We start from the raw sequence: 6,000 nt of genomic DNA on the forward strand, positions 1-6,000 counted from the left end.
ACAGAGCCATCTGTAGATAAGTTTGCAGGTGTTTCTGTGTACTGGCCTAAGTGCCAATGCTCTGCTGACTGTGAGACAGCAATCAGTGTGTTGGACCTTGTTTCATTTTTTTTTTAAAGCTTCCATTGCTACAGAGGAAGGAAACAAATGAGACATTTCAGGTGACTCAGAACTGGCTTCTCTCTGAGGAGGTGGGGAATGTATACTGAAGTGCACATCGCACCGGTAACAGGTGCCGCCATTTCCTTTCCAAAAGGCAGTGTGACAACACTGTCGCTGTTGGTTTGCTTTGGATTGCCAGGTCAGCCTACAGCAGTGGTTCTCAACCTTCCTAATGCTGTGACCTTTTCGTACAGGTCCTCATGTGGCAAAGCCTCAACGATAACATTATTTTCCTTGCTACTTCATAACTGTTATTTGGCTACTGTTATGAATCACAATGTAAATGTCTGTGTTTTCTGATGGTTTTAGGTGACCTCTGTGAAAGGGTCATTTGACCTCCTGCCCCCAAGGAAGTCATGACCCATAGGTTGAGAAACACTGGTCTACAGGAAAGATGATGCACAGACCAAAGAGAAAGTGGAGGCAGGACATCACAACTATGGAGTAGGGGGTTTTGTTTGTTTGTTTGTTTGGTTGGTTTTTGTTATTGTTCTTTTCAAGACAGGGTTTCTCTGTGTAGCCTTGGCTGGCCTACTTTGTAGACCAGGCTGACCTCGAACTCACAGTTATCCACCTGCCTCTGCCTCCCTGGGTGCTGGGATTAAAGGTGTGAGCCACCACACCCAGCTTGTAGTAGGTTGTTATCAAGCCAAACTTACAGCAACAGAAAGAGGAACCACTTGGGAAGATAAACAGTAATGTTTGACAGAAGCACCTGAAACACAGACACACCACACACACACACACACACACACACACACACACACACACACACACACACAGAGACAGACGCACAGACACACACATACACACCCAAACCCCACAAAACAACCCGGATAGATCTGTAAGGCACTTGGCACTGTCTTCTAGAGAGAGATCTCATTATTTTTCAACAACAATTTTATGGGATTTACAGACATTATAATAGCAATTACAGGCATATGAATACCTACCCAGACATGTTGGTGTTGCTTGATATTTTTGCTTTAAGTCCTTTGGATTAAGTAAAATTGGATTACGTAGCATGAATATACAGTTCCAGAGCTAAACCTACCATCCCGGGACAGAGAACAGCAATAGTTAACAAGTTAGTTCCTTGGTCATCCAGACAGAAAGGAACTAAGGTCTTGATTCAAGACTTAGGATTTTCAAATACTTTCCAATTTCAACAGATAGCCTCCCACCGTGAGTCACTATACCCCAAGTACATGTGATGCCCACTGGGGGCCAGGGAGAAAAGTGTGGACTCAGGCTTGCTAACCTGGCCAGTGAGAATGTAGTGTGAGTGCACTGAAAACCGGAGGGCCACTTTGCAGTGCTTGGCCTGCCACCCTCTTCATGACCTTGGGCAGATAGATGATTCTCCAGCAGTTTTGAGCAGGGTGCCACCTTCACTACCCTATAAAAACGACTGTTGTGTTTATCGATCAGAGGTGGTCCGAGGTTTAATTTATCAGTTAGTGTTTGCGTTCCACCCTGCAGCTCTTAGATGGAAGGTACAGAAATGCAAAGCAGCCATCTATTACCAAAACATCTGCCTCCTCAAATAGCTCTCTAGAAAGTGTTCCTTGTTTTGGCACCAACGATTTCTCCCAGAATGGATGATTTCTTCCAGTTCTTTTCCAGCGTATAAATGGTTTCCTGTTCCTTTACAGCCCCCGGGCTCTATGTAGACTACATATCCCATCTTGTCCTGGGGCCAGGAACAGTGGATGCTCTCCTCAGCACACAAGGCAGTTACTCACAGGTCCGCCCTTTCTCTCCCATTTCCACTTCATTTCTGACTCCAAAGAGCCATTACAGGTCTGATTTCCTTTTGATGCTTATTTTCATACCTGAGCATGTCATATCTAGCCCAAGAGCTCAGGGTTTCTGAACTTGGCACTAAAACCAAGAGGATGCGCTGAAGAGTTTCTTGAAAAATGTTTTAAAAAGTGTATAAGTGGGTTCCAGTGTGAACATGCCTTGGTGGGGCTCAGCTAATTACTGACAGTTGTACTGGAGAGTATTTTGCAAAGGGTTAAACTTAATGCTGCCCATGAGGTTACTAAAATGATGGCAAGACCCTGTAGCAAATGAACACTTCTTCCTATAGACATTGCACACAGCTGTGTGAGTTTTGACAACTTCTTTTGGAAATGGAACCAGAGACAGGGGAAACACAAAATGAATTTTATTAGGATATGGTATTTAGAGGCTCTCTGCCTAAATCCTGACCCTGCCTCTATGGTTACAATGAACTTTGGAAGTTTTGGGAAACTGAAAAATAATAAAGCCATCTTGGCCAATAAAGAAACAAGAGAGGAGCGATTTGATGTTTAGATCTTTATAATAGAGCCTTGTCTTCTGCAACACGTACCACAGCGCCCTGCTAACTGACTTGGCCCATTCCCAGTCAGCTTCAAGCAGTTGCTCAGACTGCACTGACTCAGCCTCCAGGCCGCTTCTTATTAGGCTCAGTCTTCTCAATGGAGAGCTGAGTCTCCAGGTGTGGGGAGCATAGCAGGAAGCACTGATGCCAATCTTACTGTCCCCAGCTCCTCCCCCAACTCTCCCACCCTCACCCCTAGATTTCCAGGGGAAAGACACCTGATTCTGGCTAAATATCATTCTTATATCCATGCTGATTGCTATAGCCATGACCTCCTGGAACTCCTCAGCTAGCGTGCAAGAGGAGACAATTTCTGCATAGAAAGGCAAGCAAGAAGAATAGAGACAGGAGGCTGGTGGTGGCCATCCTTCCCTTAGGTAGAACACAGAAGAAACAATTATGTGAGTCCAGAGATGAAACGGAGGGAGATGGAGCTGGGATCCAGCCATACTTGAAGCTAAGTGCGCACAATTACAGGTATAAAAGCCAGGAGACCCTTTATGTCCCCTTAGGCTAGTTCAGAAATTGAGCTTTTTAATTTTCCAAGTGACAAGAGCCATAACTCTTACACAGAAGTTTAAAAATATTAACGAGCAAGTTGGGCTTGGCGGCTCACACCTGTAATCCCAGCACTTGGGAGGCAGAGGCAGAGGCAGGTGGATCTCTGAGTTCGAGGCCAACCTGGTCTACAAGCAAGTCCAAGACAGCCAAAGGCTACACAGAGAAACCATGTCTAGAAAAAACAAACAAACAACAACAAAGTAGCACACTAACTGATGCCATGGGGCTGTGAGTCAATGAGCTGAGACCTGAACCTAGGCAAACTGGCCCGAGTCTGTGCTGTAGTGACTGAGCCAACAACAGCAACTATGAAATAACGCAACAGTGCACAGTGATGGAGGAGAACAAGCCATAACGTCCCTTCTCCTTTGCATGTCTGGCCATCCCTAGGTACTGTTTTAGCTTTCCAAAATGACAAAGAGGCCTGGTTCCCCTTTGTGGAAATTTTGAGTACCACTGTCCTTTAAGCCTAGGACAGAACATTTTGGAAGGAATGTGACCCCCAACGTCCAGTGTAAATTGACACAATTCCCTGGACGTGCTGATCTTTTCCCAAGTCCAGCGAATGATGTTATTTAACTGATGATGAATCCAACCAAATCCCAGGGTAAACTGCAGTATATGGTATACGAGGTATACGATGAATTTATCGAGGAAAGCCAGATGTTATGAGAGCAAGCACTCCCCCTGCTCAGGGCCTGCCTAGAGTCAAAGCAGGATGACTGCCATGCTTCATGGGACAAAGTCACTGGGTTTGCATCTCCCATGGACAGCTCCCGAAGATTCTCCTTGAAGCTCCAGCTCTCTCCGCCCTCTGTCTCAGTCCCCCTAGAATTGCCAAGCCCTGAATTTGCACTTAGTTTCTTGATTACCTGCAGAACTCCTGAAACTGCCACATCTGCTGCTGTTTTAGCCCCTGTGCACGTCCCTTGCACCTGCCTGAGCTATGGCTTTTGAAATGAGGAGTGACATGGCGCCGATGGGGGACAATAGCTGCCAGGCACGAGGATGGCAGAGCAGAGAAACAATTCTGAGATTAGAAGGGCAGCAACAGAGTGATCCCGGCGTGCATGATGGGCTTGTCTTCCTCGGGATGCCAGCTATTTTAAGAAGACAGTTTTGCCTCCTGCTGTGGGACGGAGAAGATACCTGTGGAGCACAGTGGTATGACACATGAGAAAGACGTTCTGAGGAGGTGTGTGGAGAGGCTGCTTCTTAAACGGGGCAACCTAGAGAAGAAGAAGCACTTTCCAAAGGCCCCTTTCAGCAATAATGCGTGGCAGCAGGTTGCAGGGTCCCAGTGAGGTAAGGGTATAGACACATTTCTATTTTTTCTTCTTTCTTTTTGGTTTTTCAAGACAGGGTTTCTCTGTGTAGCCCTGTCTGTCCTGGACTCGCTTTGTAGACCAGGCTGGCTCAGAACATAGAGAGATCCACCTTCCTCTGCCTCCCTGAGTGCTAGGATTACAGGCGTGCACCACCGAGCCCGGCTCTATTTTCTTTTCTTAACAGAAATCAATACACACTTTGTTTTCCTCAAGATTTAGATCAAAGTGAGTTCAAACCAAAGAGGAAGCCAGTCAGACAGTCCTTATGAGTTCTCGACTGTGTTTGGCTTTGATTTGGGCTAATCAATTCCTCATGTTTGTCTGACCCTCAGACCTGCCATATTGTTGAGGTCTCTTAGGAAGGTGGAACAAGGCAGACAGTGGAAGAGAGCTGTGGATGGTGAAAGAGAGTTATGGAAGGTGAATTCCACAAGCCCCAAAGGACCAGATTTCTCCGCACTTTCAGATGCTGGGAGCTTGTGTCCCCACAACAGCATCTACTGGATCTTTATGCCCAAAGGACTAGACTTGCCAACTGTGTCTCTCTCCTGGTGCTCAAGCCACCACGGGCTGGCACACATCTCTGTGTGTACTACAACTCCCTCAGGAGCCAAAGGGAGAGGACACACATCCTCACCCCTGTCAATCCCAATCCAGGCAAGAGATTCCACAGGCCCTGATAACATGAAATTCATTCAACAAATCGTTGCCATGCCTCCAAAGCAGAGCCACTTGGGTTTAATGTGTATAGTGCGTGTGTTTTTACAGAAAACCTCATTATTTGAAAGTAAGAGAAAATAAGAGATGCCTATTGGCCCTTATCTATCTTACTGTTCTACTGCTGTGAAGAGACAGTTTGACGAAGGCAATTCTTACAAAAGAAAGCATTTAACTGAAGATTTGCCTAGAGTTTTTAACTTGCTTAACAGTTTTAGAGGGTTACTCTGATCATATGGGCAGTAAGTAAGTAGGCATGGAGCTGGGGCAGTAGCTGAGAGCTTTACTTCCAGACAGAGACAGAGAGACAGAGACAGACAGAGCTAATGTTCAAACCTCGAAGCCCAGCCAGTGACATACTTCCTCCAACAGTGCTACACCACTTAATCCTTCCCAAACAGTTCACCAACTGGCAGCTAAGTATACAAACATGATCCTTTGATGGCCATTCTCATTCAAACCATTCTGGTTAAAGAACTCTTGAGAGCCCTGGGTAGCAACTGGGTAAACAAAAGCTACAGTAATCGAAGCCCCTGGGCAAAGGCTTCGCATAGAGCGTGACTTTTGCCTCTGCAGAGATTTCCACTTGATGATATTCCTACTCTGAAGAATTGAAATAGGCACATGGAATTAAAAACCGTCAGGAGGCATAGGAGGAGGGCTGCCTGTTCCTCGATGACCAGAAAGCACATAGAGCTGCAGAGGGAACGTTCTTGGCTTGGCCTTCTTCGTTACCAGGGTGTGTGTGTGTGTGTAGGCGTGTGTGTGTGTGTGTGTAGGCATGTGTGTATGTGTGTAGGCATGTCCATCAAGGTGAGTGGAAGTCACAGGATAACTCTCTTCCCACTATATAGGTCTCTT

This window comes from Acomys minous, assembly GCF_964271855.1.
Source record: "Acomys minous genome assembly, chromosome: 9".
Lineage (NCBI taxonomy): Eukaryota > Metazoa > Chordata > Mammalia > Rodentia > Muridae > Acomys > Acomys minous.